Source organism: Desmodus rotundus, chromosome 12 (genome assembly GCF_022682495.2).
Source record: "Desmodus rotundus isolate HL8 chromosome 12, HLdesRot8A.1, whole genome shotgun sequence".
Taxonomy (NCBI): domain Eukaryota; kingdom Metazoa; phylum Chordata; class Mammalia; order Chiroptera; family Phyllostomidae; genus Desmodus; species Desmodus rotundus.
In genome coordinates this window covers 21,695,319-21,705,754 of record NC_071398.1, presented here as the reverse complement: position 1 = coordinate 21,705,754, position 10,436 = coordinate 21,695,319, and positions in this window count along the sequence as shown.

Sequence of the window (10,436 nt, the reverse complement as noted above, 5' to 3'; positions counted from 1 at the left end):
CTCAGTGAGACGAACAGTATCATTATTAGTCTTAATCTTTTTTAGTTCCTCTTTTTGATATCTTTATTCTTATTGCCAGTTTCACTCTTCTCTCCTTGTGTTCTGTCTCAGTTCATAGTGTAATATTCTTGTAATAGGTATATATTAGGTTGTGCTGCTTTAAAAAGGTATGTAAATTGTCTTAGTTTAGAGCTCACTCTGAATCTTGCTTGTTCTCCTCAAGATTCTGTGTCTAAGATCTATTATATTAACAAACGCAGATTTACTTAGTTGCTTTTACTGTTAGATGGTGTTTTGCTTCATGAATTGGGCACGTTTCATTTCGCATCCCACATGGATGGATGTTTAGTTCATAGCCAGCTTCCAGCCATGAGAAACCAGAGTGAAATGCACATAGTTATATACACATATACATTTTGGATTCTGTCAAATGCTGCCACCAGGCTTCATGGAATGTCTTGTCAGTTCACTTCTTAGAGAACAGTGTGTAGGAATATTTTTTCCCTAAAGCCCCAGTAATCTAAAGTGTTATTTAAAACTATGTTGTTGGAAGTGTGGTATTTTAATATTTTCATTTAGCTTATTACTTCTGGGGTTTTTAACATCTCTTTCTATGCTTCTTTGCCACTTGAGGTTTGGGGGTTTGTTTTATTCTGTGCAATGTGTATTCATATTCTCTGCCCATTCCCCTATATTGTGTTTCTTGTTGATTTTTAGGACATTTTTATGTAACCTAATCTTTATTAGTTATTTACTTTATAAATATCTTCCCAAGGCCTGCTATTTTAATTTGATTGTGTCTGTGGCATTTTCATTGTAAAATGGTGCTAATTGTAACATAGCCAAATCTGTGAGTCTCTCCTTTCGTAGTTTCTTTTTCATCAGATTTATTTAAGAAATCTATTCTTATACATCAATTCGTAAACATCAACTTTGTATCCTATTTCCTCTATTGTTGCAGAGTTTCACTTTTCACACTAATAGGTTTCGTCTACCTGAAATATATTTTTACATATTATGTGAGGGGGGATTTAATTTTTCTCGAAACGACGAGCCCGCTTCTGCGCACTGCCATGTAGGAAGCAGTGCGGACCAGCCCTCCGTTCAGTTCCGTTGATCTATGACTGTCTTCTGCTCTGGTGCCACTGTACACTGTTTTAATCACTATGATGTCATGAGTTCCCTTTACATGTCTGATTTTGATATTTTTAAGCTATTTCACACCTTCACTGGTACAATCACTCTTTGGTGTAGAGTGACATTGCGTCGAGTTTCAAAAAATGTGATTGGATTTCATTTGTGATTGGAATTGCATTCACTTTTAGATTAACTGGGTTCCCTAAATTAGCCCACACATTATCTTTATAGTGTAGCGTCTTTTCCACATAAACATAGAATATCTTTGCATTTATTAGGGTATCTTTTATGTCCTTTAATAAAGCTTTCGAATGTACTTCATAAATATTTTACACAATGCTAGTTGTCTTCTCAATATTTTAAAATTAATTTTCCTGCTGTGTTTTTTTAAAATCACATTTTCTCATTTATTTTTGCTGGTGGTATTTGGGAGGAACACTTCTGTTAGTTGAAATACCTTGGTTCTCTAGTAGGAAAAGACACCCAGACGTCAATGGTATAATGTTGTCTCCAGTGAAATAAGATCTTTGGTTCTGAGAAGCCTTGCACGTTAACCAGCCAACTTGGAGAGCTGAATTTAAATTGGTGTATATCACTCCTCAAAGTAAATAAGCTGGCTTTTTTTTTTTGAAAGCACTAACATCTCCAAATGTATTTTTTATCTCTTCTAAATGTAGGCCCAAATGAAAATTGGTAAATTGCATCACTTATTTATTGAAGAAAAATAAATAGTTAAAAAGCTATTGCAATAGTAGGCTTATCACTGAAGTGACTCTGGTGGGTAGAAGCAACACATGTGGTGGATAAGCTCCACTAACGCTGGCCATTTTTCCTGTGTGGTCACTTAGTCTTATTAATACTGGGGCACTTGAGATTTTTAGTTGTTAGTACAGAAAATAGAAAAAATAATTTCCAAATGCTTATACTCCAAATGGGAGAATATGCATTTGCAAAATGATTTCACAAAGAAAAAATCACCAAATAATATAGAAAAGCTGCTTCAGCTATACCATTATGCTAAAGTCAATTTGTTGGCTCAATCCTGGCAGCATAGGACCTTCCCCACTGAAGACAGCGAAGGTGTACGAGCCACTGTTTGTGAAAACTGGATGGTGGCAGAGTTGTTGCTGTTTGCAAAGCCTGGGAATGGAACCATGAGAATGTGTAAACGCCACACACATTTCTTCACAAGCTAAATGTTCTCCCTTTTTCTGATTTGATTTTCCTCAACTTGAAGCTTTTGTCTTCTGCCAGGAGCCAGAAGTCCTGGAAGGACGAAAGCGCGAAGGAGTAGGAAAGGTCCCTGCCGTCTGGCCAGCTGCACAGCGGTGTCTGTGGCCGATGTGGCTTTACACTCCTGGCTGGATGAACGTGTCCTTGGGATGCTGCTCCACTGTTGAGGTATTGCTTCTAAGATTGTTTACTTCATTATATTTCACTTCTGTAAGGTTTTTTAAATTGAGATTTTTTAATAGAACTCTCTTATGTTTTACTGCTTCAATGATGAGCAGAGATTAGCTTTGCATTTGCAAAATTAAATTACTTTCCCGAAGTATTTCGTAATTTTCATGCAGATGCCACCGAAAATTCCAAGAGAGTGAAAAGTTGTTAGCTGCACTTTAAATACCAAAATATCTTTGTGTGGGAAGAAGGGAAGAGGGTGAAATGACTTTTATTTTAAAATGGAACATAGGGGTATTCATTCTGCAGAATACACATCTGGAGAATAAGTAGCTAAGAGGAAAACACGCTTCTAGTTCAATTTTGAGCATTTGCAGTGTCTGGATCAATATTATCTACCAAGGGGAATGAAAGGAACTGAAAACGAAGTATGAATAGCTGCACCACTGTGAGAGTAGGATCCTGGGCCCCTCTCAAGCTTGTGTCTGAGAATGAGACCTCCCACCAACTTGAGATGTATTGAGATCTCTCATGATAGTGCTTTTCTGATGTCCTTCCAGTTTCCTACTCACTTCTCATCCCCAACACAGCACGTACCAGGAATTCCATAACGTTGTACCTTAATGTGAAAGTTTTGTGGAGGAGAGGATCACTTGGGTTCAGTGACTGGGGTGTGTGCATTAAATTGACCAGTGATGGCGGATAAAAGGGGTATTTGTATGCACACAGGAGCCAACCAAAGAAAATGCTTGACTGGCTAAAGGGTTAAAGTTAAAGGCTCATATAACAGGCTTAGCAGGGAAAAGGAAGTGGGGAGGAATGGCGTCTATGGGAAGAACACATACTTGTAGTATTCTTTAGGAAAGACAAATGGACTTTTCATAGAACAATCAGGAGATACAGTAGTCCTCCCTTACCCATGGTTCCACTTTGTGCAGTTTTCGTTACCTTTGGTCAATCACGGTTGGAAAATATTAAATAGAACATTCTAGAAATAAACAAGCCATGTTTTAAATCGTGTGCCATTCTGAGTAGCGTGACAAACTCTCACTGTCCTGCTTCCTCCCGCCGAGGCCGTGAATTGTTCCTCCGTCCAGCACAGCCACTCTGCATGCACAGCGCCCTGGCCGCCTGGGCCGTGCTCTGGGTCGTCTAATCAACTACTGCCGAGCTGCAGGGCTTGCGTTCAAGTAGCCCTCGTTTTACTTCATAGCGACCCCAAGGTCAAGAGCGGTGGTGCTGACGATTCGGATAAGCCAAAGACAAGCTGTAAAGCGCTTCATTTAAGTTAAAACTTAGGTATGTATAGGAAAAAAAATACAGTACCATCTGTGTATAGGGTTTGGTACTATCGGTGGTTTCAGGCATCCACTGGGAGTCTTGGGACGTGTCTCCACAGATAAGGGGGGACTGTGGTAAGAAAGTTTGTGATAATGTTCGTCTCCACATGTTTGAGGGGTGTTTTCATTTTTCTTGATGTTCCTACCGTTCTCCCAGATAGGGCACTTACCATAGGTTTACCCTTGGTTTCATTCCTTGAAGTAGAGCTGCCCCAAAGAGGGTATTTAAGGCAGTCCTCATTTCTCAAACGTTTCTGTTTTTATTCAGATAAGGTAAGCTCCAAAAAGGCTTCTTTTCCCATATGTTGAGTTTCAAATGTCTTCAGCTTAAAATATTCTTCATACCAAGTCTGGGGTTCCAAGAGAGTCCCCACACTTTGAGTAATTCAAATTTCCAAAGTTGACACTTCAAATGTGCTAAAGTTATTTTAGGATCAGTTATGCCATAAATTTCAAAGAGAGAGAAAAGTGGAGACAGAAAAATAGCTATTTTTAGTCACCATAAGCCTACCAGCTCTCTGATGGTCTCTCTCTAAATGAACGGGCAACCTTAAATGACAAAAAGAAACTTGACATTTTTCTCAGTAGATGACCCACACAGACAGAGAGTTACTTAATTACGTACCAAGTTCTGCCTGACCCATATGTCATTAAATATTTGGCCAATTGGCCAACAGCAAAGATAGGTGACTGACACATTATTATAACTTCTGAGTTTGATTGAGCTGCTTGTCATTTGACATTTTCTGGAAAACACTTAGAGCAATAACAAATATGGGTAACATGAAGCTTTAATTTGGCAATTTGTTTCATAGTGAGTATATAATTATTATGTACATTTAAATTTTTAGCCATGTTTTTATGGGAAAATGAATAGACTCAATGTTCATGCTGTAACAGATGGATGTCAGAGTTTTGAAGGGTGTATTTTGTTCATTATTCAGATAGGACTTATTTAGTAGAGACCATATTTCTAAATCATAGTGAAAATCGGAGGCAGAATGAATGAATATGTAAAGTTATCTTTACATATGTTGGAGACACAAATCTAATAGATAAAATCTAATTCTACTGTCATTTTGTATATTTATAGAGCAAAATTAATGGCTTTAGGTTTTGGAGGGTTTATACTTATTTATCAAAGAAAAGCTGGCAATAATGTCAACACTTAACTTTGTTTTCTTTTCCTTCATCATTAAAGCTTCATGTTATTCTGCACCAAAAGAACCAACAGCACGAGGATCTTCTAACACATTATCAGATGTCTTACGGTGCTGCCACCTTTATGTTCTCAAGTACTTTCCTGGGTGGAAAATTAAAGCCCCTCTTATCCATAGTGCTATTTAGTTAATAGGGAATGGTGTGTACAATTAGACTGAACTTACCCAGATTTGTACAGTCAAATGAACAAAACATCCACTTGATAATTCAGCATTTATGTTTTGTAAAGAACCCCTAGACGTATATATTATCATCTGCCTAATGTGTTTTCTGGCCAAAGAAACCAAACCACCTGCTTTCTGCATGAGACTATAAGCTCCCCAAGAACTTAGAGAAGAACTCTGTTGTTAATACCCAACACATGATACTGCCCGAGCAGGTATTTTCCTCTCCTCTCTCACTTGAAAGGAATTATAACAAGAGTTATTAGCCCCCCCTACACACAATGTGACCTGTGACCACAGCGGATAATATTAAGAGGAACTCATTGTGTTGATAGCATGAACTCAGCATATTCTCTTCTAGGAAAGAAAATGTTGAAAGAGCATAATCTGAAGAAACCAATATTTATAAAGATATTTATAAATTTTAAACGACACTATGATTCGTTTCCCTTTGAGGGTTTGAATTATTGCTTACCATAGTTACCTATTTTTCTTCATTTACTAGGATATATTTTCACTTAAAATGGATAAAGCAGTAGCAAGTGAAGAATAGCATGTATTAACTATGTATTTCTGATTCTTTGGCATCTGGGGCCTTGCTGACCCTGGAGAGACTGCCCCTTACAGGGTTAGCCAATCCCTAGAGGCAGTGAAAGACTTCCTTGGGAGTGTGCCTTCCACGTGTAATAACCACTCCAGAGCCCACATCCTAAATGCCTGCTTTTACTGGGCCCTCTTAGGGCTCTAACACTCCGGGCCACTGCCTGCCTGCCCTAGCCACCCTGGGCCAGGTACGAGGCAACTAGGGGCAGCCCCTGTGCTGCAGGTCCCATGGAAATCATTCACACTAGCCCGTCCCAAGCCTATCTACCCTGCTCTGCCTGCTCCTTGCTGCAGAAACCACAGTGAGGTTCTCACCCACATTGTTCCCTGGAGTCCTCTGCCTCCTGAGGCCTCCAGGGTGGCCCCTTGTTGGGTGGCATGCCTCTCCTCTTGGGAGCTCTAACAGTCTAACTTTTCTGTGGCAATCATCTGATCTATTGGTCTCACCATGTGTAAATAACAATATTTAGAATAATAATATTTACAACAATATTAAGAGATAGATGGTGTTGCTGTTGATGTTGAGGAGAGAACACTAAGCATCCGAGACGTCAAGTTGCCCCAGTGTCACTCAGCAAATTAAGTAGCCAGGCTGGGGTTGACATCACACTCCTCATTTTGAAACAGGCACTAGAGCACCTCTCCTTAACTTTTGCTCATCTTTGAGCTTTTTAACTTCCTCTCCAGCTAAGATGTCCATACTATTGTTGGCTGGTACTGACTCAGATTCCCCAGAATTATATAGGCTATAATACTTAATGTTTTCTTGATTTATAACCCTTGTGAGAAGGATGGGATAGTATATAATAGGCTATATATTTCTGAGGACAGAGGGCTTTAACTTTGTAAAGGACAGACAGGCATTACAGAATCTCACTTAATCTAAGGAGTGTCTCACCTGACTGCCTCCTGAAATAAGTCGAGGTTCTGAAATAGTAAATGGCACCTCCTTTTCCCTTCGGAGTTTGGAAACAGTTGCAAGATCAAAGCAGGAGTCAGTCAGATAGATGGAGACCAAAGTGAATGCTTTACTGCTGCTAAAACTTCCCGGATCAGGTTGCTTTTTGCACTTCCTTTGAACTTGGCAGAGGCAAGCAGGGCAACTTCGGATCCCGCGGGACATGGTTCTGAGCAGACGCGTTCGCTCTTTTCCTGCCCACGGAGGAGCGTTAGGCGAGCGTGGCCAGCTCTCACAGGCCGACCAGGTTCGAGAGGCGAGCATGAGGAATCAGATACGAGTCCACCGTTACAGCTTCTTTCAGCAAAACTGTTCTCAGAGAGGCATCATGGCGCCAACTGAATTCTGACTTTTCCAACAAGTAGTCATATGACTTTGGGAAACCATTTAACGCAACCTTCTTCAGGCTCCCCCATCTGTAAAGAGCTGACTTATAATGAGCCTCATAGGACTTTTGATTATGAAATGATAGCGCATTTGCTCAATAAATACTAAATACATATTAGCTATTGTTATAATGACATGTTTTGAGGCTCGTTTCAGAGTTAAGTTCCATTTTGGTGATATAGCAATTGGAAGAAAAAGAGCAAAATTGTGTTTCGATATTTGTTGATGTTCATCGAGGGAGGGAGCACGAGCTTACTAAAACTGTCCACAATGGACAATGATAAAGGCCAGTCCGTCCTCTGTCGTGAGAGGTCCTCTCAGGAAGGGAATCAATCCGTGTATGCGAGTACACTTAATTCTCCTCCTACATACAGCCTGGGCAATCTTTACTAGGGTTATAGTTTATTTCTTGTTTTATATATTTTGGCAATCTCCACTTACTAAAGGGTGTGTGTGAATACATTAACAGTTTCCATTGGTTTTTATTTAATTGTACTCATGCTAAAGATGCTCATTTTGAGCCAATCCTACGGGCCAGGCCCTGTGCTATGGGGTTTCTGTCGATCCTTTCATGACTTCAGGGAGTAGGCAGTTGTCCCTACTTAACATGAGCTTCCTGGAAGCTGAGGGACCTGCGCAAGGCCACGTGGCTTCCGTGGCTGTTCGCATGTAAACCCTGCCTTGACATTGCCGCAAAGCTCAGAACCAGCCCGGTACTGAGACTCACAGTCAGGTGCTGTTCTTCCCTCTAACTCTTCTTCTAAGCATCAGCCGTGCACCCTTTATTCCCCACGTACGCCGGACTGATTCATGACTTGTATTTAGATTTTTCCATTTCTTTTCGACAGACATAACAGGAAGTTAAACCCTCTCTCTAGGGACTAGATCTTGGAGGGCTTTTAGAAATCTGAGTTTCTCAAACGTGCCATGCCATCTACTCAGCCTTTAGAAAGTTTGCCTTTCACACTGAAAACGTCTCTTAAACCAGAAGAAAAGAAAGTTGTGGTTGCTTTTTGGTGTAAAGCTCCCCCGATGGCATAAATCAACTATAAGGTGACTTCATTTGGGGAATTCTATGAAGAAGCTAAACAGATGGCACTTTAATTGGTCAGAGGAAGCATCACGATTTATTGATGTCATTTAATTTATTCCTCTATGAATCATCTTTTTAGAAATCCAAGGGGAAAGACATGCCCAGATATTCTAATTCAAAGAACTCCAGAACATTCTACCCGAGAAGCCGAGCTGCTTCTGAGGCTCCACTTGGTTTAACAGGCACTGCATAGGAAGCCTTCCCACTAAAAAAGCTTGTTAGCGAATGTTGGCTGTGGTATTCCTGACAGGATTGTTAATGTTATTTGAAATTCTCGTTAATTGTAGTTTAGTTGTTACTTCCACACTGAGTGAAATGAAGTATTGTAATATATGCTCCTCAAAGGTTTAATAGCAAGCTTGTAGCAGCTTCATTTTGTAGACAGGAAAAGTACGGTGTGCCGTCACTGTCAGCCTGTCTGCTGCCAGCCTCCGCCGCAGACTCAGGCACCCGGTTAACTCGGTTAACTCGTTCCCATTGTGCGCAGCGCGCTGTCACCCGGACCCCCCCCTCCCCCCCCCCCCCCCCGGAGCGGTTCGCACCACCTTCGCAGCGGCCGGCCTGGGCTGGACGTGCCTGCGTCACATTGTCAATGCACTTAGGCATACAAAGAGGAATTTTTATTTTTATTTTTTTTTAATATATAGTTTTTATTATATCTTTTCCATTATCATTTAGGCCCCTTATGTCCCCCTCCACCCAGCAGTCACCACCCCGTAGTTCATGTCCGTGAGTCCTTTCTCAAGGAGGAATTTTTAGTATGTTTAAGGCGTGTTCTGATTTTTAAAGAACTTCTCTAGATTACATATATTTTTAAGTTTTAAATGGTTGTGTTCGGGGCATGTTTTCTTTTTTTATATGCAACTCTGGCATTTTTAAGTTTAACTTTTAAATTACATTTAAAAAAAGAAAGAACTCAGAACACACTGGAAGATGCACATGCTTATAGATTTCAGGTGTCACTCTACCACTTTCTGAGCTCACGGAAATCACGGTTATAGAAATGTAAAATGTCACAGCGGAGTGCAAAGTGGTTCCCTATGACTGCTTGGAGAGATTGTAGCTATCCGCATATTCTTACAGAGTGGCAAACACAAAACATGAGGATAGGGATTAAAGAAGCTTGGTTTTGAATCTTGCATCATTGATTATTTATTGATTGATATTATCATTTTCTGATCAGTAACTCTCCATCACTTCCTATCTCAGTTACATATGCTAGTAATGAAATACACAAATGTAAAATAATAACAGCAAAATAATGACAATGGATAATATTTCTTTATCAATTACTATGCATTGGGTACTTTTTTTAGCACTTTGCTCATATTATCTCACCTAACCCCCCGCACTGCCTTGTAAATAGGAACTTCTTTTATTCTTGCTTTCCAGACTAGGAAGCTACAGTTTAAAGTTTAAGTTACAAGTGGCAAAATTGTGTTTGACATTCAAGTCCGTACTCTTGAACACTCACTCTATCGCTGCATTTCCTAAGTCTCAGTGTATCCAGCCAAAAATTGGAGGTGTGGAATGTTACTGTAGAATCAACTTAAAAACAAAAACCTGAAGAGCTGGGGACAGTGTTTGGGACAACTTCTGTACTACTAGGTCACATGTCACTTAGAAATAGATTTTTAAAAAATTTAAGGTACAATTTACATACATTAAATTCAAAATGTTAGTACACAGTTCTGTGAAATATTTTTACCAGTTTTATTGAAAAATAATGGACACAAATCTCTGGGTAAGTTTAAGATGTACAGTGTTGTGGTTTGATTTATATGCGTCATGAAGTGATTACTACAACGGGGTCAGCTAATGCCATCGTCTCATACAGATGCAGTCAAAACAAGGAACAGAAGAAAAGCAAAACAGGGAAAGGTTTTTCTTCTTGTGATGAAAGCTCTTAGGATTACCTCTTAAGAAGTCTGATCTCTTTTTCTATGAGTTTAGGGTTTTGTTTTTTTTTCCTTAAATTTCACATGTAAGCGAGATCTTACGTTATTTGTATTTCTCTGACTTACTTCACTTAGCATAATGTCTTTAAGGTTCCATCCGTGTTGTCGCAAACGGTAGGATTTCCTCATTGTTAGGCTAATGTTCCATTACACTGTAACTTCTTTATCCATTCA